We start from the raw sequence: 27,706 nt of genomic DNA on the forward strand, positions 1-27,706 counted from the left end.
GAATTTTGGAGAGCGAAGTTGATTATGTGTGAGTGCCTGAATTTTGATAATTGTCTGAAAATAAAAAATTAAAATTTTCGCTCTAGGGACGATTTCAACCAACGACCTCTTCTACCGCAGCTGCTCACGCTAACCACTGGACCTCGGCGCTCTTGAGCTCACTCTCTCCTCCAAGTTGCTTATCATGCCCATGGACTACTCAGTTTGTATATTTTGTTTATTTTTTTCTTAGTTCCACATAACTTCTTCCTGTTTTCTCGATTGATCTGTGTTCAGTTTTTCAAGGCCTATCCACTGAGCCAACTTATAACCAAATGTGAGGGGGGTGCGATGGGGAGGTTCCCTTGTCAGTAACCGCTGCGACGCACCGTGGATCCATAGAACTGCTTGCTGATAGAGGGGAGTAACATTCTGTAATGCTCGCGGTGATTTGTGTCGTTATCTACCTGCCCTCATTATTTTCTGGTTGGTACCCGACCATCAGAGATCTGTTCGGTCGGCTGTCGTTTGAAAATTTGTCCCACTATTATATTGCCTTTCCTATCTGTGTAAGTAGGCTGTTTAGGTTTTTATGTTGGTTTATGTTGGTAACGCCATGTAGCACTCTATATGAAAATCACTGACTGTGCTGTGTGCAGTCTCTGGCTGGTTTGCATTGTTCCCATTTGCTATTGTAGTGTTGGGCAGTTGGCTGTTAACAGCGCGTAGTGTTGCGCAGTTGGAGGTGAGCCGCCAGCAGTGGTGGATGTGGGGAGAGAGATGGCGGAGTTTTGGGAGCGGATGATCTGGAAGTGTGTCCATCAGAGACAGTAAATTTGTAAGACTGGATGTCATGAACTGATATATATATATATTATGACTTTTGAACACTATTAAGGTAAATACACTGTTTGTCCTCTATCAAAATCTTTCATTTGCCAACTATGCCTATCAGTAGTTAGTGACATCAGTAGTTAGAATCTTTTATTTAGCTGGCAGTATTGGCGCTCGCTGTATTGCAGTACTTCGAGTAATGAAGATTTTTGTGAGGTAAGTGATTCATGAAAGATATAGGTTATTGTTAGTCAGGGCCATTCTTTTGTAGGGATTATTAAAAGTCAGATTGCGTTCCGCTAAAAATATTGTGTGTCAGTTTAGTGATGATCAGAATAACTAAAGAGAGAAATGTCTGAGTACATTCAGTTTTGCTCAGATGTTTGAAAATCAAATAACATAAGGGGTTTACCAGCACAGTAATTCACTAGTTTTTCTAAGGGGATGTTTCATATGTCGACCCTTAGCCGAGGATACCTCACTGGAGTCTTCTGATTTTTTCTTATAGTTTGTGTAATTAGTGTAGCCATTCTTTATTGCTAGCGCGTAATTATAGAGAGAATTTCCTTTGTAGTTGTAGTTTTTCATTGTTGTACAGTAAAACAATTGTGGCATGCATGTAGATTTGCACCAAGTATTTCGCAGCTGCACTAGCAATTAACGAGATATTATTTTCAGTGCTATGTTAATGTGTTTTTTTTTTATTTTTTTATTTTGCTCTTAAAATTGTGCTTTTCTGTGTTATCGTGTCAAATATTGCGAAAATAATGGCGTGTGAAAAACGTAATACTAGGCTCCAAAGTAAACTGAGAAATGACAGTGGAGACGAGAGGAGTGTGTTAGCGCCACCGAGTAATGAATTAACAATGTTCAAAGTAGTAATTTGGTAACTGTGCATAGGGAAATGGAGCGGGCTGCAAATAATGATGTAGACAGTGAAACAATTAGTGAACAGGGAAGCATTATCGATCGATCGGTCGGCAACAGCTCTCCTCAGGAATCCGAAATGACAGGACACAATCTTGCAAATACTGTGGATTCAGGATTTGCGCCCTCGGCCGGCCGCGGTGGTCTAACGGTTCTAGGCGCTCAGTCCGGAACTGCGCGACTTCTACGGTCGCAGGTTCGAATCCTGCCTCGGGCCTGGATGTGTGTGATGTCCTTAGGTTAGTTAGGTTTAAGTAGTTCTAAGTTCTAGGGGACTGATGACCACAGATGTTAAGTCCCATAGTGCTCAGAGCCATTTGAACCATTTTTGCGCCCTCACCATCTTCTCAAATAAGACAAGACACATTTTCTGCTTTTCAAAATGCGAATATTGCCGGTTCAAATGGACTGCCGAATAGCACTGAGGAACATGTTTCAGACACCAATGCATTGTTATTACAGTTAATGCAACAAATGGGACAAAGGCTACAAAAGTTAGACACAACGCTTGAACAAAATCAGAAACAAATGGGACAAAATCTTGAAACCTTAGACTCAATGGAACAAAATCAAAAACAGTCACAGCAACAGCTTCAAAAGTTAGACACTACGCTTGAACAAACACGTGAAGGTTTAACTGCTGAGTTACTTAAAATCGAATTGAAATGTCAAAAAGTCTGACGTAAAAACACAAATTTTTGACCATTTCCAACGTATTTTTTCGCGTCATGAAAATTCATTACAGAATCACGAAGCAGCCATAGAGGAACTGCAAACTATTGTTCATGAAAATCACGACACCTTGCAAGCTAAAATTGACTCAGTTGCATCTACCGATTCGGTTACGCAACTTGCAAAAGCTCAAGAAAACTTAAAGGACACAGTAGATACGATTTCAACACAAATGGTCACTCCGAAGCCTGGTTCAGAAAAACACAATAAAGGAAATAAGTTCACTATCGGAGAAAGTAGCCGAACTTTCGGATCAGTCCACTAACTTATCTACAAAAGTAGATGATGATCTGAATGACACAAGGCCCGTAGCCTTCACTGACTCAGAAGGAACAAATTAAGAAATTCAAACAAAATCAGAATCAAATTAATCCGCAACACAAAAGAGAAATCCGGGAAGTAGAAGATAAGTTGGCACAAGTAATACAAGAATTACAAATTACAGACGACACTCGCGCTCCAACACGGGAAGAGGGACTTAGAAATACGGAAAAGCCACAAAATAATAACACAGGGCTTTTCGGCAATTATGAAAGAAATTGGCAAGGTGCACCGAATTTCGATATGGAACTGCTGACACGACGTAACAATGACCGATATGCGACTCGCCGACACGACGATTTTGACTATAAGCTGTTCATTACTATACGTAAATTCAAAACATGTAAGAATTCTGGCAACGACATTCATCCACAAGCGTGGCTTCATCAATTCTCTCGTTGTTTTCCTCCCAACTGGTCATTAGAGCACAGGTTAGAATTTATGTGTGGCTACTTAGAGAATAAGCCAGCTGTAAGAATGTGATCGGTCATTCACGATTGCCACAGTGAAGGAGAATTTTATCATGCCTTCCTCTCAGCATATTGAGCTCAAGCTACACAAGACCACGTGAAACATAGCATGATAATGATGAAACATTTGGAACAATATGAATTTTCCAGTCTTGTGAAATATTTTGAAGACATGTTGCACAAGAATCAGTACCTGTCAAACCCATACAGCCCCTGAGTACTCATTCGCATTTGCTTAATCAAATTGTTTGAACATTTACGACAAATTATTTTGGCAGGACGTTGCAAAGACGACATTGAAGCTTTTCAGGGACTCTTACAGGAATTGGAAATTGACACTGACAATTGCGGGACGCGAAAACAGGAACACAACAATTACAGGTCACATTCGTCACAATTCCGCGATGACAGAAATAGTAACTGGACACGACAAGGCTATTCTTACAACGTAAATCGTGACCACAACAGACACCACCCATATGACAACCGTTGGCAGAGTAGTAATAATTACAGGGAAAGATCACCTCTCTGCAGTAATGACTATCACAGAGACAATCAGAGAAACAGACAATATGGGAACCAAAATAATTATTATCAAGGGACACAGAATAACTTCAGACGCAATGGTCCACCGCACAGTTACGATTCCGGGAGAAATTCTCCACCACATGACGGACAAATAGGAAACTATGGAAACTACCGACAAAACGACAGACCTGAATTTCATCAGAACTGGCGGGATTCAAACATGGCAGGGCCCTCTTGACAAGGTGAATTTGTAGAAGGTAGGTCTCCTAATCCCAATAACGACGCGCGCCAACAAAGAGACAGACAATGACGCGCACCGCAGGCAGCCACGTGCGCCGGCTGGCTCAGAGAAAAATAACATAGACGCTAACCTTGAGAAAAATTCCAGTATTCTTTACCGACGTATACCGCATGATAATTGCGTTCAAGTTGAAACTCTGCGTGCTAGAAAGAGTCAAGGTTTACACCACATTTCACATGTAAAACCGTTTATTCAGAGATAATCTCTTTTTTAATTTAGTCTTTGCTATAAAATTTTTCACTTCACGTTACTAGTACTCTTTGTCACACTTAGAAACTGTTAACATGCAACTATGTTCTAAAGTTAACTATCCAGTCAAGAACCTAGGAAACGTATTTAGACAAGTAATTACAAGTGCATCGTTATAGTGAACAGAGGACACAGTGTTACTGTGTATGTACATTCTTGCTTGTTAGTTGCACGATTACGTAACGACTTTAAGGGTTACATACTTAGAACATATACTGCTAATGAGATTTTAATGCAACATTTTGGTTTACTTGAAAAGACATTCTTTATTTGAAGTACTTTCTGTGAGATTAAAGATGACTTAGTATTTGGTTTCTTTGACAGCTACATGATTATATCACGACGCTACTAATATGTTACACAATTTACATTGTTGCTTTTGCTGTGTATCTGTTTTATATCTGCAAAGTTTTTCTGAATTCTTCTGGAATGTAAAACATGTTTTAGTAGTAACTTTTGTGGTATAGATGCAATGAGACAGCCTTTTCTGTAGCACAACAATACGTTAGGGTACAGTACTTACTTCATCATGGCAATAAGCGTAATAACTAGGATATCTATAGGCAAAGCATTTCACTTTTGTTTATTACGAGGTAAATACATTGACTTCTACATAACTTTGCTTACAGACTATGATAATTACGACATTTGGCATATTTTTTACCCTTAAGTAATGACAGAGATTATCTTACAACAACACACACAGTTTAGCGCTACAGTACACGTATTTGAGTGATTAATTTTGTACTTATAACATTTATTTTTAAAGATTTTTGAATTACAAAGATACTAAGGTTTTCCGTGATACATTTCATTCCATTTCTGTAATCTGTAACACCTGAGGGTATAATTACATTAATCCTCAGGGGGTACACGCCTACTTTGTGCACTATGTGTTTGGCAAGCACAAGGAGCCCTAGCTAATATGGTATTTGCTTATACAACTTTACACATCGGTACCATATTTCTCTAACATATAATTACACAGCTATCTGATCATTTAACTGAGAGATACAAACATTTTTTTTTACTTCATCAGTGACAGATGTTTACGTAATTACACAGTTGGATAACTTCACACTTACGAAATTGTATTTTGTCTGTACTGTGTGAACTGTTCATATTTTTTCAGAACCATTGTGATACTATGAGAGCTTTGAATGATGTATTTGGTATGGGATCATTATTTTAAAGTACGTTTGAGGTAGATGACACTATTTAAATGAGCAGAGAATTTTTTTTAGGTTTTGAAATTATTGCAGAATGCTATGACGTTTTTGGGTTTGAAGTGTTATGATATTATTACGACGACAATGTGTATTATGCTGTTGAGGTATGTTTATGATCAATAAGCTGATGCTATATGAGGAATTTGATTATGCTACATATTTATTATGATGAGATATTAAAGAAGTGTCGACGAATATGTAGAGGAAAGGTGCCTAATATGAGACACACTTTTGTAAACCCATTTGAAAGACCTAAAAGTAAGTGCAATTGTATTTTTTATGATGGTAATAAGATCCTGCGTTATTTAATTTTATCAAAGTATTATCGTATTTGCAGTAATAAACAATCTTTCAGAGTAGTTATTAAATCTTCACAAACAAGGCATTTCGTAGAAATGTGATCAAGGTTTCCTAATATGAGACAGTAATAATATTTTGCTTTAATTATTTTATTACATAATAATGACATATAAATATGCAATTTTTACATGTTCAGTCATTTCTGTTATCCTTCACTCATTTCACACTGCTTAGGCTTATATTTACGACATCTGGGGCAAACAAAATTGTCTTCTGTGACACCGCAATATTCATGAGCCCAGCGATAACATTCCGTGCACTGTGCCCACTTCTCCCCGTGTCTGCCTTCAGAATAGCGCCCAGTACAGAACAGACACTCTGCGTCATCGTCATCACTGCTGGCTGAATCCCCACTGCCATCAAGATGGATATCGGATGCCGAGGTACTAGACGATTCTTCTGCTTTACGTCTATGATTGGAAGATTTTCCACTCTTCTCCCCAAATAACTTTCTCGCTGCTTTCTTTGCTTCAGCCTCTGATTTCTTCTGTTTAGATTCTTGCAGTTGCTTCACATAAGGAGTTGAAGTTAGTAACACAGCAGAGCACAAACACGATGTTTGACCTATTTGACTATCTCCAGGTGGTTTTGCGATACGTGGGAGAGGTCTGATATCTGCCGGGCTGACAGCTTGACCATCACCATCAGGAGTTTCATTATCGTTTTTGGCACCTCTTTCTTGAAGAGCGTTAGCATGGCGATGAATTGAAAATTCATGTTCCCTATAGATGTTTCTGTTGCATGGGATGAGATCTGTTTTTCTGAAGGCATTCACAGATGCTTCCATTGTTGCTGCTCGGTTGTAATCTGCCCCAAATAACTTGGCTATAGATAATGGGGTGATAACATGACCTGGGTTACTTACCAACCACGTTTCTGTATCTTGGGCATAGTAGGTTTTCAAAGGTCCCATAAATCCGACGTCAAGTGGCTGAATTTTATGCGTTGAGTGAGGTGGCAAACATACAATATGAACATTGTTATAACGTGCTTTATCTAACACATCGAGATTCTTTGTGGGGAATAATGCCAATCAAGAATCAAAATGACAGGGTCATTTGAAGATGGCTTTACATGACTCACAAAATGACCAAACCACTGAGTAAAAATGCGAGTTTGTATCCAGCCACTTGGATGACAAGCTGATATTGATCCTGCAGGTGCACCATCTATCAAGTTCCAGAAAACATTCCAATTTCTGATCATAAGACTAGTCAAAGTAATCTCTGTTTATGATAATTTAATCAAATTAAAATAAACGCAGTTGCCAAAATTTTACTACAGAAGTGATGAAATATTGTTATCTCATGATAGTATGGCGTAAATTACATATAAGAAATCGTGAGAGATCGAGTTCCCCCAATATGCGATAGGTATCGTAATATACGACACTGTCGCATATTTGGATCCCCATACTATCGCATATTAGGAATTTCGCCATCTTACACAAAGAATCACGCACTTGCTAACAACGTTCATAGGAAAATGAACCTAATTGCCAATAATTATAGGTAATACCATTACAAATAACAACAACAAAAGAGTACAGTAATATCCACTCACCTTTAAGCTGAAATATTGCCTCAACACCGATGTCGCAAAAACTCCAAACACAAGAAATTTTGTATCAACCTCTACATACTGTATCCGGCTCAACTATGGCGTCCTACTCGCTGTGTCATTGTCCTGCACGCAATAGACGTGTTTAAGAAACTCTCCACCACAGTGCAACCCCTAATATGAGCACAGCTGGGGTGTCTCATTTTAGGGAGCGATCGCATAATAGGCACCTTTCCTCTATATGCGTAATAAGGTAAGGAATAATGAGTAGTGGTTAGGGACTCTGACTTGTGAAAAAGGATGTTGGAAACCAAGAATCGTACTTTAAGAGTTATGAAATATGTGTAAATGCGTGAATGTATCACAATGCTGGAGAAAATTTTTTTGGACACTTATATTTATAGGTTTTTGTTTCTACACATTTGTAAAACAAATTCTCGACCTGTGAAATTTTTTATATGAGACTGTCACTGCTGTCTTTAATATTTCGATAAGAAAGTTAAGTCGTGGACGCCAAGCTGTGCCACCTGCCTGGAGAAAAAGCCATTAGGTGGAGAAAAAAAAAAGGAGACCATTAACCTTGATATTGACATTCCTTAGTAGAAAGCATCCTAAATACGACACTTTCTGATATTTATTGAAATGACTAATGAAACGATGAGAAACATTTCACAGCTATTGTCTTGCTAGTTGAGAGATTTTTTACTGCCTTATTAAATGCCATATGGCTAGTGAATGACGTTTCACCCCTTGCTTTATGTATTTATTTGCTCATTTTGTTTAATATCTAGTTTCTAGTTGCACTGCAGCATTGGTTAAAATAAAATTTAATAGATGTAATAATATCACTATTTTCTGTCTACAGGCTGAGTAACGAATAATTTTATGATGTACTTTCTTAGAAAAGAGAGCACAAATAGACATTTCCATTCACTGGAATTGCATACATAATGTTTGTCAATGACTGGGTAATTTGTTTCGTAGAGAAAGTCAAGGTGATGCATCACTCTAGTGTTAAGATGTGACAGAGTTATTAGACATTTCCGATCGTTACTGTAATATTTTTTCTGCTTGAGCTTTGTCATGTTTAGGTATAAGTTGTAGCATTTGCTGCTGTTGTTTGTCAGGCATAGTTCTACTAAATTTTACATTTTATTAAGCCAGTTTTACTACTGATTTATTTTTGTTTTTCCTGCACATTGGCTCATATTAGTTGTAATGTTACATTTGCTTTCCTAATTTATATTTATTGCTGCTTGCTTTGCCAATTTGGAATTTTTGTCATTGCTGTTTGTGTTAATTGTTTTGTGCTGCTGCATTGCCTCGTCCCTTAGTATATATATCTGAGCTCAGTAGATTTAAGTTAGCTTAAGATGGGGTAATCGTTTCTGAAGAAGAGAAATTTGTTAACATCGAGTATAGATTTAACTGTCAGGAAGTCGTTTCTGAAAGTATTTGTATGGAGTGTAGCCATGTATGGAAGTGAAACATGGATGATAACCAATTTGGACAAGAAGAGAATAGAAGCTTGCGAAATGTGGTGCTACAGAAGAATGCTGAAGATAAGGTGGGTAGATCACGTAACTAATGAGGAGGTATTGAATAGGATTGGGGAGAAGAGAAGTTTGTGGCACAACTTGACTAGAAGAAGGGATCGGTTGGTAGGACATGTTTTGAGGCATCAAGGGATCACAAATTTAGCATTGGAGGGCAGCGTGGAGGGTAAAAATCGTAGAGGGAGACCAAGAGATCAGTACACTAAGCAGATTCAGAAGGATGTAGGTTGCAGTAGGTACTGGGAGATGAAGAAGCTTGCACAGGATAGAGTAACATGGAGAGCTGCATCAAACCAGTCTCAGGACTGAAGACCACAACAACAACAATAACAACAAGATGGGGTAGGCTATATAAGAAAACGAGTTGTGATGAATTGGAAGAAATGCATTGAGAAGCTATAAGAAAATGGTTTGGGCAAAAAAAGTAGTGCACAGTGGAGAATAAATATTTTCAAAGAGGATATGAATAGAATACAGAAAGCATGCTTGGACAGGATTTTTTTTTGGTGGAAACAAATGTTGAAATAAGAGAAAAGATCTATGAAATGAAGTTTTGGGTTGGACTGCAGGACCAGATGTCCCACTGAAAACAAACCCTGTCCTTTCCTTTTGTGTTATTCCGCCCTGTGTTTGTGTACCATTGTGTATTTGTGTTTTTCCTGTCTAATTTTTCTAATACTAAGCTACATTCACTATGATGAGGAATACTGTTATCCTCAAATATAATTTGCATTAACAATATGTTATTTATTTTGTAAAGATGTTTAGACATTATTTTTGAAAGATATTCTGATCTTTTATGTATTCACCTATGTCATAATTCCTGTAACACTGATGTATATGTTTCTTTCTATTCTTTTGTAAAGCCCGTATTACTACAAATGTTATCTGTATTGTTATGTTCTTTAATGATATATTTTTTACCTTTGTAATTGTATTCTTATGCTGTAAATTTATGACTGTATAGACACCATTTCTTCAATTTAAGTTACATTTCACTGCAGACGTTTCTGTTGGTCATAGCATATGCACAACAGATGAAAAGTTGGGACTGTTAGTGTTTGCACGTGTGTTGATAATTCTGCAAGGGACTGGTTAACAGCATTGCTGGTTCTAAGGACATACCAAACAGTTTGTGAGTGCACAAGTGGTGGTTTATGGACTTGCTATATTGTCCGCAAGACTCTTTGATGGTGAAAGTGCACCTGCACAGTCGCAACAGATGGCTGCTGGCCGTCTCTACAAGGACTGCAGTGGGTCTGCACCTTTGATGGCCCACCAATACCATAATTTCTACAAGGACTACAGTGGGTCTACACCTTTGCTGACTCACCAGTACCATTATTTCTACAAGGACTGCAGTGGGTCTGCACCTTTGATGGCCCACCAATACCATAATTTCTACAAGGACTACAGTGGGTCTACACCTTTGCTGACTCACCAGTACCATTATTTCTACAAGGACTGCAGTGGGTCTGCACCTCTGGTGGCTCACCAATACCATAATCTCTACCAGGACTACAGTGGGTCTGCTCCATGATGACCTACATACCATTATTCTTCAAAACGTCGACTGACTCTGCGGTAGGTTTGCTCTGTTGTGGCCCATTACCTGTCTGCATGTCAAGAGTCAGCACTGTCTTTCCGTTGGAAGGACAACACTACTTCTTCAAGACTGCATGGAAATCCACTAAATCCATGTGCATTTTCTTTTACTGCTCAGACTTTGTGCATAAAATTGTTATTAATACTGTGATGAATGATCAGGACTGTCTTTATGGACTGTGACAAAATTTTAGATTTTGACCAACATTGTATCGATAAGTGTGTGCATTTGATATATTTGTTAGCGTTAATATAAACATTTTAACAAATATTTATTGGCCAGTGCCCAAAACAATTTATAAATTTTTTTGTGGGGAGCATGGGGGCTTTGTAAGTAGGCTGTTTAGGTTTTTATGTTGGTTTATGTTGGTAACACCATGTAGCACTCTATATGAAAATCACTGACTGTGCTGTGTGCAGTCTGTGGCTGGTTTGCATTGTTGGCATTTGCTATTGTAGTGTTGGGCAGTTGGCTGTTAACAGCGCATAGTGTTGCGCAGTTGGAGGTGAGCCACCAGCAGTGGTGGATGTGGGGAGAGAGATGGTGGAGTTTTGGGAGTGGATGATCTGGACGTGTGTCCATCAGAGACAGTAAATTTGTAAGACTCTATGTCATGAACTGATATATTACGACTTTTGAACACTATTAAGGTAAATACATTGTTTGATCTTTATCAAAATCTTTCATTTGCCAACTATGCCTATCAGTATCTAGTGACTTCAGTAGTTAGGATCTTTTATTTAGATGGCAGTATTCGCGCTCGCTCTATTGCAGTAGTTCGAGTAATGAAGATTATTGTGAGGTAAGTGATTCATGAAAGGTATAGGTTATTGTTAGTCAGGGCCATTCTTTTGTAGGCATTATTAAAAGTCAGATTGCGTTGCGCTAAAAATATTGTGTGTCAGTTTAGTGATGATCAGAATAACTAAAGAGAGAAATGTCTGAGTACATTCAGTTTTGCTCAGCTGTTTAAAAATCAAGTAACGTAAGGGGGTTTACCAGCACAGTAATTCACAAATTTTTCTAAGGGGATGTTTCATCTGGTTTGTACCAGGTCAAAAAAATGGTTCAAATGACTCTGAGCACTATGGCACTTAACAACTGAGGTCATCAGTCCCCTACAACTTAGAACTACCTAAACCTAACTAACCTAAGGACATGACACATATCTATGCTCGAGGCAGGATTCGAACCTGCGACCGTAGCGGTAGCTAGGTTCAAAACGGAAGCGCCTAGAACCGCTCGGCCACAGCGTCCGGCGTACCAGGTCATTAAAATTCTAATGAATCAGCTCCTGGTCGTAAATACAGCCGGAACAACTATGTTAAGGCACAGGTTGCCGTTAAACAAAAGAGGGACCTTGTGGTTGGATTTAGATGTTAACCGGTTCAATTCTTTGATTGTAATTGCATTTCTCAGTCATTAGTTATAATCTGAACAACCTGTTGTACTAAGCTGTTCATTGCTGTGTTTGAATGGTGTATTTTAGCTGAATCTTGTGGTACCGCCGAGGGAGTTCTCTTGTAATAAGTGTTCACAAGTAATGTTTCAAGATGTTCCTTCAGAGCGGTCTTAATAACTGACAGTCAGTTTAACTTTGAAAATATTAACAGCCATCTGTCACCAGGGCTTTAGTAAAAAGTAAAATTATCAGAAGGGATAGATTGGGATCCAGTCGCACCTTGTTTGTCCATTGAAATTAAGAGGTTGGTTGCTTTGAAGTAAGTCTTATCATTGTCATATTATATTGTTTCCTAATGTGTTTAACCCTTAAACAGAGGTGTGCATCTTAACCCTGAAACTTTAGACATACAGCTTTCAAATTAAAAGTTATGTCATCTCTTTTGAGTAATTGAATCACTCTTGTCATCAATGGTGCTTGTATGGTTTTCATGTGTTGCACAAGGGCATTTAATAAGACAGACTGTGTCCAGTGCGGTAGTAAACACCGGTGTTTCACCCGATCTACATCCATACTCCGCAAGCCACCTGACGGTGTGTGGCGGAGGGTACCCTGAGTACCTCTATCGGTGCTCCCTTCTATTCCAGTCTCGTATTGTTCGTGGAAAGAAGGATTGTCGGTATGCTTCTGTGTGGGCTCTAATCTCTCTGATTTTATCCTCATGGTCTCTTCGCGAGATATACGTAGAAGGGAGCAACATACTGCTTGACTCTTCGGTGAAGGTATGTTCTCGAAACTTTAACAAGAGCCCGTACCGAGCTACTGAGCGTCTCTCCTGCAGAGTCTTCCACTGGAGTTTATCATCTCCGTAACGCTTTCGCGATTACTAAGTGATCCTGTAACGAAGCGCGCTGCTCTCCGTTGGATCCTATTTATCTCTTCTATCAACGCTATCTGGTACGGGCGGACTGCAGGTCCGGTCGTCTTGTAATCATTGTCGTATTGTTTGCTGTTTTGCAATACAGCACTTCAGATTTCTTTTGCAAAAGCTTATTCAACTTACGGTTTAAGGTCAAAAGAAATCTGTAAATCTGTTCATTTTGCTAACGAAAATTTTATGTTTATATACTGTTAAATAATCAGGTTATGTGCAAAGAAAGTTATATTGGTGGGTCCATCCTTCCACGTTTTCCTTAATTCAAGTAAGTACCATGTATCAGTTTATTTAAAATTGTTTAATTATAAAATTCTAAAGTCTTATTTCTTGAATTTGTTTGAGGTTATAATTTAACGGCTGTCTTGCTCACCCTATTGATCTCCCGTAACGGCAAATTAACTTCAGGTTTTCCACCTATTTTTCGAAGAGGCCCTGTTGTCAAACAAAATGCATAAAAATAAATGTGTTGTTCAAGGATAAATGATGTTAATCAAAGGGGGTAGATCTTCCATGTCATTTCCCTGATCCTGGTTATTCCCGATTTCAGAGAACTTTGGTTGTCAGGTACGTTTTTATGCGAATGAAATTTTAAAATCCTTTGCTGTGAATCCTTTACTTTAAAGTTGTCTGTCCAATTAACACAGTAAAACTTCGCATTTCGAGAATGTAGCGTTGTTAGTCCGTGATAAACAATGTTCTCTAAGTACGCCATTTAGTAACATGTGTTTTCAAGTTTCAGTCTGCATACACCGAGTTACTTATTTGGACTACACCATCCGGGACAGAGTGGAAAGGTAAAACAAACGCCGAACGTCGGCAGTGGCGATGCTCTGGTACAAGGTGGCGGGGGGGGGGGGGGGGGGGGGGGCATAGCGGGCAAACAGCACCGAGTCGCGTGTGTTTTATGCTGATTGTAATTGCGAGAGTGGCTGTAATCCCCGGCCACGTGGAATTTATCCCGCTTGGCGGAAGGGCGTGTGGCTGACAACAGCTGGCGTGCGACGTATCAAGGACTTGGCCGCTTCGCTTCTGTCAAGCCTGCGCTTCGCACGTGACGCCCGCCTTCGGCACGGGCAATACACTTAGGCGGCACTCAAGGTCAGCCAGCACAGTCACGCAGCCACCCGCTTACTAGTTACTGAATGTGAATGACATTAAGTCGCGACGACACAAAGGTACTCACAACGCCGAGAGAGCTCCACTGCAAATATAAACGTAGCCAAAGAGTCACAGATAGGCAAAAGCTGATCGAAACCAAAATTAGTTTAAGGAGAGGTAAGCGTGACGTGTTCAGCGAATTTGAAAGTAAAATTTCATCTACAGAATTCACAAAAAGATCTAAAAAGTTCCAGTATTATGTTGTAAGTAGGCTATTTAGGTTTTTGTGTTGGTAATTCCATGTAGTGCTCTGTATGAAAATCGCTGACTGCGCTGTGTGCAGTCTGTGGCTGGTTGGACTCTGTTGGAATATTCGCTTGTGTAGTGCTGGGCAGCTGGACGTGAACAGCGCGTAGCGTTGGGCACTTGGAGGCGAGCTGCCAGCAGTGGTGGATGTGGGGAGAGAGATGCCAAGAGTTCTGAGATGTTACTATAACGGACAATCTGGACATGTGTCCGCCAGAAGAAGGAAATTTGTAAGGATGGATGTCTTGAATTGATATATATATTATGACTTTTGAACACTTTTAAGGTAAATACATTGTTTGTTCTCTATCAAAATCTTTCATTTGCCAACTATGCCTATCAGTAGTTAGTGCCCTCAGTAGTTAGAATCTTTTATTTAGCTGGCAGTATTGACACTCGCTGTATTGCAGTAGCTCGAAGATTTTTGTGACGTAAGTGATTCATGAAAGGTATAGGTTATTGTTAGTCAGGGCCATTCTTTTGTAGAGATTATTGAAAGTCAGATTGCGTTGCGCTAAAAACATTGTGTCGGTTTTGTCTACTGAGGCCTAAGCACTGTAGTGTACGAATGGGACAAACGAGAACCTACGTCATAGGGAAACCCAGTAGAAGGCTTTTGTGGACAAGGAGGCGTAGCAGTGGTAAATATGAAGGACCTAAGATCAGCCATAAAGGGAAACATTTACAGAAACTATTTAATTCTGTAGTAAATCAGGTAATTAAGCCACTGGAATTTTAATCTGCCATCCTTCATAAAGTTTCATGGTGATCCCAATAAAACTATCGTATCTATAATAGTTTAGGATTTACTGTCAATCTGAAATTCACATGTTTTGTAAAAAAGACCCGAATGCTAAAATCTGAACGATTTTGTCGATCTTAATGATCGACACTTCGTATAGAAATGCATCATTAAAGTGTCAAATGTCGTAAATATCAACTCCGTAATTTCATTTTTTTAAAAGATGTAGTAAATTTAAGTTATCAGTATTTTCAGTTAAACATCAGATCGTCATTTCCTCCACATAAAACAAATTGTACGATGGCAGCATGACAACTTTATGAATCATTAGGTAATAGAATATTTGTTGTGAGCCGGCCGGAGTGGCCGAGCGGTTCTAGGCGCTACAGACTGGAACCGCGCGACCGCTACGGTCGCAGGTTCGAATCCGACCTCGAGCATGGATGTGTGTGATGTCCTTAGGTTAGTTAGGTATAAGTAGTTCTAAGTTCTAGGGGACTGATGACCTCAGAAGCTAAGTCCCATAGTGCTCAGAGCCATTTGAACCAATATTTGTTGTGAGGTTTAGTGCATAATAGTTACTTTTGTTCTTTATTTATTTATCGGAAAGCACATAGGTGCAAGGCTACTGCCCGTGAAATTCAAAGTTAGGAAGGAAATTGTATTGGTTTTATGTAAAAGAATTTACTTAATTTAGAACGTGAAAGTGGTCAAGCTTTGATTATTTAAACGTGTTAAAATGTAAAATAATGCAGAATAAGCTGTAGCCAATCAGATGGACGGCTTCAGGAAAGGGAACTGCGCTAGTCAGTTGAGCGAAGATGTTCGGCGCGCGGGAAACGCGGCCGGGGACGGGCAGAGGACAGTGCTGGTGCAGACGCGAAAGCGGACAGGTCGGATTGAGACGCGAAAGCGGAGGGTCGGTCTTTAGGTAGCTAGGAAGTGAAACGACTTGGAAAATTTTGCGTTGTGTGGTATCGCAGGACACAGTCTCTGAGCGGTGAGTAGCCGCGCCCCTGGTGAGAACTCTCTAACTTTTCGAGTAGTTAAGGAGGCGGACTATTGGACTTGTGTTTCGCGATGAGATTGTGAATGATCGAACTATATCAAATGGATATGATCTCGAGTGTAACAGTAACTCTAAATAAGGTCACTTTCGCTATTAGTTTGCTTTCTGAATAAACATTGTTGTAAACAAATCACAACTGTGTGGCCTACATCGTTTATATGTCGTTAATTTAGTTCACGAGATTATATTTACTATTACTTTATGTTATATTAACTTTGTATTTCGCAAACTTGTCATCAGCCAGGCAATTTAACCAAAGGGTGACAAGTGTCTAATTTACGGCGTGTAGTGCGACACGTGCGGGTCACTCCCTAGACGAGTTAGAGCCATTTCGACGAAGAGGAACCGCGTATGAGCCCAAACATCTTCGGAATGTTAGCTCGCACTCTCAAAAATAATCGATATCAGTATACTGTGCCATACGTTTCGAGATGTCGTGAATTCGTACTCCGAGTTCTTCCTTTGAAATCTTGACTGCAACTCCATTTCTGAGTTATGGTCAAGGCTTCAAAGGAAGCACTTGAAGTAGGGAATTCATGACGTCTTGAAACATATAGCCCCAGTATGCCAGCATCGATTATTTTTTAGACGTGCACACGGGCCTGAAAATGCCATAATGAACTGCCAAAACTGGTACCGAAAATGAAGTAACTTCTCAATTGCATGGCTGTCCGGCGAATTTCGTTGTTAAATAAAAGTATAAAATGGCTAGAAATACAATAAATTGCGGTAAATACAATAATCTCAGATGGCGTAAGTTTAAAATGGCAGTAGCCAAGTTACTCTATTTTTAAAATGGCTGGAAATAAAAAAAATCTGAGTTTTCCCAGACGTCACACCTGACGTGTACTAAGAGGCCTGTTGTCCTAAGTATTAAATGACGGGAAATAAACAAACACATTGTTGCCTTGTGCTATAGCTGGCCTGACCACTTGTCCTATTGGGTTTCCCCATTCTCACCCCTCTAACACCACAGCTCTCTGACACAGCTTGCATGGTTCAAAATGGTTCAAATGGTTCTGAGCACTATGGGACTTAACATCTGTGGTCATCAGTCCCCTAGAACTTAGAACTACTTAAACCTAACTAACCTAGGGACATCACACACATCCATGCCTGAGGCAGGATTCGAACCGGCGACCGTAGCAGTCGCGCGGTTCCGGACTGCGCGCCTAGAACCGCTAGACCAGAGCGGCCGGCGCTTGCATGGTTGTAGGTCACTTGTGCTAACTTTATAACCCAAACTGCGCAGTTTAAAATGGCGGGAAGGCCACTTGCACTGCTTAAACATTTACAGTGTGTGTCTGCGCGTGTAGTCGGATAGCAAAGGAACATTTCCATGTTTGTTTAAACAAAAGCCACTCTTGCCGTGGCAGTTCTACTGGATCCAGCAGCCGCAATGCACGCCTTTGTCGCCAGGTTGGTGCGTCCATAGAGACCAGCGATCGAGAGCACTGCTGCACGCCTGGTCACCACAGCCCAGCAAACCGTCAGTCTCAAGCACATGACAGCGCACGTCCTCACACCCTGATGATGGGGCTGTAACACTACCGTCTGCTACTGCTATACCATAACCTCATAGCTGAAGGCAGTTCGTATAATGAAATTATTCTTATTCAAGCAATTATAGTATGAAGAAGCAGAGCAGTGTTACCCTCTGAGAGGAATTTTGTTATGTTGACCGTGTTGTACCTACCGGAGGTGACTTATCGGAATTGAAAGTCCGAATTACGTAAATATTCAAACAGCAACAAATAATGTTTTACCTAGCTACACTGTTTAAAGAATAAAGAAAACGGTCGCTAGCCTAATTAGGCAAGAGAATGATTAACATTCTTGTTTAAGAAAATAGGGATAAGTAACGCACAAACACAACCTATACTTTACCACACTCGAGTGCAATGAACTCTGACACCTGCATATGTTCACGGTAAGATTGGAGCTGACAGAGCAGAACAAACTATTTGCATAAATATAACAGATAACAATACACACTATTACTTTCAGGGCTTATTCAAACTGAAGGGTCTTTATAACATTGCTATTAATATTCACTGTACAATCACAAATTGGACATAGGTTCAGTATTATTTTTCAAAAATTTTCCTAGCTGACATAAAATTGTAAATGTAGTTCACCAAAAAATTATGAACTGATCACAGGTTAAGTCTCTCTCAACTACATACTATTCTATTTAGAATGAAAGTTAAATGGAATTCACTAACAGGTTACTTCTCACTGTCTTTTGAATAAAGAAATTATTGTTTTACTAAATAGTGGTCTTTCTATTAATTGTTATTTATCATGAGCATAAAGGCTAACCTGTGGATCCTATTACACTATTAATATGCTCTTTCAATACACAAAAGAAATAAGTGCTTAGCAAGCATGAGTACATAACTATCCACAATTGCATTTTTCCACTTTTACTACAGTAAGAAACAAAATTAACATATTTGTAAGATACTGACTCACCTTTTGCGATTTACAACAGGCAGCAATGTTATCATTTACTAAGCAAAACTTTATAAGCCTCAGTCTTAAGAACTTTTAATTTTGAAGTTGGCAACAGCATATTAATAAGCAGTTTTAATAGGAAAATTATTTTCAGCAAGCATCATTTACTTTAGTTTACTCTCTTGCCACATTAACTTTCTTTTTACTATGTTCAAGACGCATTAATTAGTTAAAACACTAGCCTTTAATGTTCTTTCAATAAGGACACTCGGTAATCACTTTAGTTCAAACGGAGAGGAACCTGAGAGGTGTTGTGATTAAAAAAATTAAAGGTAGGTACATAAATTCAGTTATAAATTACCTTATATTTCAGCACACTAACACATCCAATAAGCTGATCCTTCACTGTACATTACTTAAGTGTTGTATTACAGCGGTTGCGCAATGTGATGGCGATTGCATGTTGGTAGGTGGATTTGCAGGTAGAATTGCTGGACTCTGTCATTTCTTGGTGGCGATGATAGATACCAATTTCAGAATAGTTCCAGCTCTTTGTCCATCCATCCGAGGCATAGGAAAGCGTCAGGAAAAGCCTCTCTCGGAACCAGCACAATATACAACTTTTACATGGGCAGTTCACAGTTTGGTAGCTCGTCCCCGACTGACTCTTTGTTCCACCTTTTCTACCTAGGCCAACCACAATTTGCGCGCGCTACACAGTTCCGTTCCCGAGGGGAACCACAACACCTTTTACATACAAAATAACTAAGAACCCTAAGTGTGGATCAGCAATTACATAACAACAGCCAACCATATTAATTAAATGCAGAACATTTGCACATATTGGTATTTCTACACAAAATTATTCAAATAAAATTATTTAATTTTAAGGATAACCAAAGAGATTATATTAAAAATACAAAAGATCATTACAGAGATTATACTTCATTACAGTATCGAATTAATCGTACACTAATTACAGAAGTTCACCGATGGGATGTTGAACAAAATAGAAAGCTAAATGAATCGACAATAGGTATGTAGTGTCTAAGCTATGGTGTTACAGGGCACCGTGTTCGCAATTCCAAGATGACTACTTGTGCAAAGTTTACAACGAGGTCTAAACAATTTCCTCCCACCCCATCTGCCATATAATGGTGAGACAGCCTCCAAAGGGGTCAGCGCTGGAGGGATATTGAATGCTGGACTGCCAGCCACAGGATCGAGGGCGACCGTAGAGCAGCCTCACATGATCGCATCAGAACACACACAGTCATACAGTACACAGCTAGAGCGGTGCTGACGTACCGATCGTACTGGCAAGCTCAACATAATGCTGGTTTTCAAAAGACATTCGCAGCGATTAGTATACCCCTAAAATGCTATAGTCCGATCTCTAGGATCGAGAAGGGAAACACTCCACAAGTTCATGAAAATTTTAAGGGAATGATAATGTCGCATAACGAAACGTCTCATTGGAATGACAATTAATAGGGATGGACCAATCAGACATGAAAAAACGGGTACCATACACACCACACACAGATATACAGGTATTAATGAGAGAAGGGATCATATATCTGTAACGGATACAAGTAGTCATTGGAACAATCAGGTTTGTTATTGTAAACCATCGACATGTGAATGATGCACTGAGATAATCAAAGGAACATTTGATAAATGGACAAGGGTATATAACTGTGAAATCTAGACTTGGCACAGGTGAGCTGGTATGATAAAACCATAATTATGAGAATAGTTTGCAGATACATCTCACGACTGCAAGAGTTAAAGAAATAACGCAAGAAATAAGTATGAACACTATTAAGATCCCAAAGCGCAAGATGAAGGCAACTGGGTGGGTGCAAAACGTTAAAACTGTACAACTGGCTCTTAATGGACGTTGTAAGTGGGCTGCTTCTGTGTTAAGTACAGACACACGTATTTAAAAGAAGTTTCAACGTTAACTAAAATCGCTTCCCTACGGAATCAGTGATTACAATACCGATCCGCTCTTACGACACTCGTGCAGCGAGAAAGCCGAAGGCGGTGTCGGTAACGACAGTAGATTCTACATCTACATCTACATCTACGTGAGAACTCTGCTAGTCACAATAAAGTGCCTGGCAGAGGGTTCAGTGAACCACCTTCATGCTGTCTCTCTACCGTCCCACTCTCGAACGGCACGCGGGAAAACCGAGCACTTAAATTTTTCTGTGCGAGCCCTGATTTCTCTTATTTTATCGTGATGATCATTTTTCCCTATGTAGGTGGGTGCCAACAGAATGTTTTCACAATCGGAGGAGAAAACTGATGATTGAAATTTCGTGAGAAGATTCCGTCGCAACGAAAAACGCCTTTGTTATAATGACTGCCACTCCAATTCACGCATCGTGTCTGCGACACTATCTCCCCTATTCCCCGAAAATACAAAACGAGCTGCCCTTCTTTGTACTTTTTCGATATCATCCGTCAGTCCCACCTCATGCGGATCCCACACCGCACAGCAATACTCAAGAATAGGGCGGAGAAGCGTGGTGTAAGCAGTCTCTTTAGTAGACCGGTTGCACCTTCTAAGTGTTCTGCCAATGAATCGCAGTCTTTGGTTTTCTCTACCCACAATATTATCTACGTGATCGTTCCAATTTAGGTTATTTCTAATTGTAGTCCCTAAGTATTTAATTGAATTTAAGGCCTTCAGATTTGTGTGACTTATCGCGTAATCGAAATTTAGCTTATTTCTTTTAGTACTCATGTGAATAACTTCACACTTTTCTTTATTCAGGGTCAATTGCCACATACAGATATCGTATTTAAATCATTTTGCAAGTCGTTTTGGTCATCTGATGACAGACGGTAAGTGACTGCATCATCTGCAAACGATCTAAGACGGCTACTTAGAATGTCTCCTATGTCGTTAATGTAGATCAGGAACAATAGAGGTCCTATAACATTTCCTTGGGGAACGCCGGATATTACTTCTGTTTTACTCGATGACTTTCCGTCTCTTACTACGAACTGTAACCTTTCTGACAGGAAATCACGAATCCAGTCACATAACGCAGGCGATACTTCGTAGGCACGTAGTTCCGTTAGAAGACGCTTGTGAGGAACGGTGTCGAAAGCCTTCTGGAAACCTAAAAATGTGGACTCAACTTGACATCCCCTGTCGATAGCACTTATTACTTCATGAGTATAAAGAGCTAGTTGTGTTTCACAAGAGCGATATTTTCTGAAACCGTGCTGACTATGTGTCAATAAATCGTTTTCTTCTAGGTACTTGATAATGTTCGAATACAGAATATGTTCTGTGTTCAGCTCGCCCTCTGCACTCAGTACTGGAGTGGAGACATCCTTCTATACGACAGCAGAGCTCATCTAGGTACACGTCTTTACTCTTCGGTTATCGGCTCGCATATGTTGACATTATTAATACTCTTGTACTAGGTTGTTTCTACCAGAGCAGCGATCCCACTGGCCAAAATGGCAGACATACCGAGTTCCAGAATGAGATTTTCACTCTGCAGCGGAGTGTGCGCTGATATGAAACTTCTTGGCAGATTAAAACAGTGTGCCCTACCGGGACTCGAACTCGGGACCTTTGCTTTTCGCGGACATGTGCTCTACCATCTGAGCTACCGAAGCACCACTCACGCCCGGTACTCACAGCTTTACTTCTGCCAGTACCTCGTGTCCTACCTTCCAAACTTGACAGAAGCTCTCCTGCGAACCTAGCAGAACTAGCACTCCTGAAAGAAAGGATATTGCGGAGACATGGCTTAGCCACAGCCCTGGGGATGTTTCCAGAATGAGATTTTCACTCTGCAGCGGAGTGTGCGCTGATATGAAACTTCCTGGCAGCTCAGATGGTAGAGCACTTGCCCGCGAAAGGCAAAGGTCCCGAGTTCGAGTCTCGGTCGGGCACACAGTTTTAATCTGCCAGGAAGTTTCATACCGAGTTCCATTGAGCGTAATTTTGTAATAAAGTTAAACTCCTACTCCAGCAGCTTTGGTTATTATTAACCAATAGTGCTGTGGCGTGGGGAGGAGGCCAGCGAACGTCTTCCGCTCCACGGTGCGGTTCTGAAGCAAAGAAATAGGAAGGCTTACAGGTAGGCAAGCACGAGAAAACAGGCGCTCTATGAAAAGTAACACTATGAACAAGTGAGGAAGTTTCAATCGAACGTTCTTCCGTAGCGTAGCTGCTGAGGAAAACGGCGTTTCTCATGTTGCAGCCTTACTGGAGGGCTACATCTGGCTTCCTAAAAGGCTTCTTCGAAAAATACTGTTCTTTGGGTGATAACTGGCCCTGTATACCGCCTGGAGTGCTGGCGTTTGGCGAAGCAAATCCCATTCTCGGCTATCTGCACTGGCCGTCCGCCTTCGGCTCTAACACATTTGTAATGTTTCTCCCTGTTCAAATAAGTAATCTTCCATCACGTCCCAGTCAACTTGAAAGCAATTAGACGGTCAGTCGCTTGTGTATTGAATATTATCTGCAGTTATGATGGTTCAAATGGCTCTGAGCACTGTGGGACTTAACATTCGAGGTCATCAGTCGCCTAGAACTTAGAACTAATTAAACCTACCTAACCTAAGGACATCACACGCATCCATGCCCGAGGCAGGATTCGAACCTGCGACCGCAGCGGTCGCGCGGCTCCAGACTCGGCCACTCCGGCCGGCGCAGTTATGATGCAGCGTAAGAGTATGACTACATTGATCAAAGGGGGTGAGCATGTATTGTTATGAAATATGTTCCGTCACAGTATTGGGAAAAAGTTGCCATGTAACAAGCTCATAACCACACCAATGCGGCCTACATGCTTGTCGAGTTCTCACTGTTCTGTTGTGTTTCCTTTGACGTCACAGCTCTATTATCTACTTTCCTAGGGCACTTGCACTAAGTTTAGAATTAAAGTGCCCATTTGCGCTGTGATTGACGTATTGCAACCACTGCTGTTAATGAGTTTTAATGCACCCCTTCTTGCAGCAAACCGCATGCAATACAATTGTGTCAGGCCATTGCATGGTTTAATGATGAGTAGCAGCCTCAGTTCAAGTGATACAAAAAAATATGACTCAGTACTCAGACGGAAGCGACGGTGCATGCAGCAACATTATTAGCGACCAGTTTCTCAATAGCGGCCTGTGTGCCACGCCTTTCCTTCTAACTTTCTTTAAAATACTGAAATATTTTATTTCTTTATGACAGAACCCCTTATCATTGTCACCGAATGATCATTATCATCCTCATTAGAATCTGCAACATGAGAAATCTTTATCTCAAGGGTATAATATTCTAAAACATTACAGATAGAGAAGCATTAACGTCCCACTTCACAATTCACACACCGAGCGAGGTGGCGCAGTGGTTAGACACTGGACTCGCATTCGGGAGGACGACGGTTCAATCCCGCGTCCGGCCATCCTGATTTAGGTTTTCCGTGATTTCCCTAAATCGCTCCAGGCAAATTCCGGGATGGTTCCTTTCAAAGGGCACGGCCGACTTCCTTCCCCATCCTTCCCTAATCTGATGAGACCGATGACCTCGCTGTCTGGTCTCCTTACCCAACACAACCAACCAACCATCACAATTCGCTAATGTATGGACAACATGTACGAGAAAAATATGACTCGGTGTTCACATAGGGGTGTCGCAACATCGAATCCATCGTTATCGTCTACATGTCGCGAAGCATAAACGTTCCAGTTCACAAATGTATGCACAACGCTTACGAAAAAACTATGACTCATTACTGCCATTGAAGCACCGGTACCTATGGAGTTGAACTAACATCGAATCACTAATCATCGACAACAGCACATGTAAAGAGCATTAGCATCTGAATTCATAAATGCATGTGTGACAGTGGGCATCAGAGCGCTAACTACTCAAAGTGCAGTTGCAGTTCCGACTTGGTTGCTTATAGGGTTTGTGGAATGCCTTTTAATGTACAGAGTTTAAACATGGCTGCTTAGTTTAGTAACCGTTTATAAATTAAAGTTAAAGTAAATATGCCCTTGTTCACAAATTTTTAGTCTTTTGTCCAGGTTTCAACACTTCTAAGTGTGTCTTCATCAGAAATTAAATATTGAAATTGGCTTATAACATAAGTACAAATTTGTGGGATTTTTTTTATATAAAAATTTAAGTACTGACTAACAGTACAAGAAAGAAAACAGTACTTACATGTCACGTATAAGATAAATATCAAGCCAGAAAGGCTTTAGTCACAAAAATTTTAAAAAGAATACATGAAAGGCGAGCGTTACAGAAGATGCGACGTTACTATAGGAGGAGAAGGCGCACCTGTCCTACAGTGAATAAAGCAATAGACAATATTGTGTTTACTGTAAAAAAATAAACTCGTTGGTGATCTCACTCATTATTATAGAAATTAAAGAAATTATTTCCTCTCCTTCATCGTTACCAAAAAAAAAAAAAAAAGTTGACATTGGTCTTGTTAAAAGCCGAGAAGCAATTCTTCTTAGTGTTGTAGCTCTCTGGGGCACTTTGGGATTCACTCAGTGTGCACACAGGTTTATCGACTTTTAAGTTTATCGACAGGCTGTTCATACCTACAAAGCCACATGTAGTAATAAACTGAGGCGCCCGTGTTAGCGAGTGCGGGCAGGTGAACATTGCACCAAGAGTGTAAGTACTGTTTCTTTCTTGTACTGTTAGTCAGTACTTACACTTTTATACAAAAAAATTTTCCCATAAATTTGTATTTATTTTATAGGCCAATATGAATATTTGATTTCTGATGAAGGCCCTCACAGAAGAGTTGAAACCTAGTTAAAGGACTAAAAATTTGTGACCGAGGGCTTATTTAGTCTAACTTTCCTTTAATGTACTATCAACATCGTGGTCACTTGCTCCCAGGGGTGAGCGTGAAAATCTAGATGAGCTTTCTGAATGAACCTCTCGAAAACGCGCCGTTTCTGATACGATTTGTTGTAATAAAATGACGGTTAAAGTAATGCTGGTTTTTAAACTGTTTTTGTATTTGGTTATTTTCTACTGTAACTTGCTTACTAAGAAAACCGGCCGCTTCATGGGAACGTGTCATTGAAGAGTTGTCGAAAACGTGTCGTTCTCGGAACGATTTGTCATAATTAAATTTCAATTCATGGCGTATCATAGGTTAAAGTCTTCTGGTTATCATAACAACAAAGACACAGACATTTATAACACTAGTTCGGTGCAGCGTAGCGGATACAGGCAAGGAGCTGTGAAGTTTAAGCTGGTTTGTGTTCTGAATTCTCCAAAATATTGTTTCTATTAACCTTTTCTAAAAGATTCTGGAGCTTTCTAGTTAATTTAATAGAAGTATGCTCTGTAATATTAGGTGTTATGTATGCGTAGCGCCGTTTCCTAATTAATTAGCACTGAAGTTAGCCAATTCAAGCAGCCCGTCAGCGACAGTGTTGTCAAACTTGTTCTTCGTTTGGTTTCCTAAAACCGAACAAGGGAGCGATACAAAAATAGTACATGGGGCGGTAGTAAGGCTCGAGCCCGATCCAAAGGCTGGGCAGTCTCGTGCCGTATCGTCTACACTACGAAAGCAAGTGACACTAATTCTATCTGGCGGTCCGCTTGAATTTGGGCGCGCAGTGGCCTGGTTGGCTAACTTCAGTGCTAATTAACTCGGAAACGGCGCAACGTGTCGAATTTTTTTTTTCTTATCACTTACTCTTCAGCACAACGGAAGCTGCTCCATCCTTACAAGCTATTCATACTGTTCCTGACCACCCTCTGTATTTTAACGATAATGTAGCAGTAGATATTTTATTACATTATTTACAAGACGGTTTTCAGTACTTGCAGTAGGAGACTTTGCACTTTCTTGTTTAAAGTCTTGTATTTCATATGTTCGAAAAATTCCCCTACAGAATGGGAGCAGTGGTCTAATAAGAATAACCTTAGCGTTTTACTATGAAGTGACGGTGCCGAAATGATTTTTATCGTATGTGAAAGATTATTGCACATTTATATCTCACTAGACAGAATGAAAATTTTGAAACCAGATGTCCTCATCGACTGGACATGGAATTTTCCTTTGGCCGTGTCTCCTGCTGATGGATACTGAAAATCTTTTGTGTATACCACAGAGAGAAAAACGTGGCTAGCTTATGGAAATGGGAGGATATGTTCGTTTCGATGGAGCTATCATAACAATTATACGTGGTCCGCTTTTGTTAAGAAAGTGTTTTATTTGCGAATGAGATACAGTTGACAACTACCGCTGCAGAACAGCTGTGGTCGCAAATTACGACGAAGTGCACGTTCCGTGTGATGCACCAGCTCGTTTCTAAGCGAACGGAAGGAACTTTTCACAGTTGAAAATAAACGTAAATGTCGTGTGACTAGGGCCTCCCGTCGGGTAGACCGTTCACCTGGTGCAAGTCTTTCGATTTGACGCCATTTCGGCGACTTGCGCGTCGATGGGGATGAAATGAAGATGATGAGCACCACACAACACCCAGTTCCTGAGCGGAGAAAATCTCCTACCCAGCCGGGAATCGAACTCGGGCCCTTAGTAGTGACATTCTGTCGCGCTGACCACTCAGCTACCGGGGGCGGACACAGTTGGAAATACACTCAAAAAACAATAAAAAGAATAAAAAATATCTTAGCACGAAGGAATCATCCGAATGGTAGGGAGATCAGTAAAAATGGAATGATTTATTCAGGAGAAAGAGCTTCATAAACTGAGCAACTCAATAATGCTTTGGTCCACTTCTGTTCCTTATACGACCACTTATTCAGTTTGGCACGGACTGATAGAGTTGTTGGATGTCCTCCTGAGGGATGTCGTGCCAAATTCTGTCCAACTGGCGTGTTAGACCGTTAAAATCCCAAGAATGTTAGAGGGCCGTGCTCATAATGCTCCAAACAATCTCGATTTTCAGGAGTCCTGGCAACCTTGCTCGCCGAGGTAGAGTTTGCCAAGTTCGAAGACGAGAAGTATAAACTCTCGCCGCATACGGACAGGGATTATCTTCCTAAAACCCAGATTGGCTTGCCATGAAGGAT

Source organism: Schistocerca americana, chromosome 1 (assembly GCF_021461395.2).
Source record: "Schistocerca americana isolate TAMUIC-IGC-003095 chromosome 1, iqSchAmer2.1, whole genome shotgun sequence".
Taxonomy (NCBI): Eukaryota; Metazoa; Arthropoda; class Insecta; order Orthoptera; family Acrididae; genus Schistocerca; species Schistocerca americana.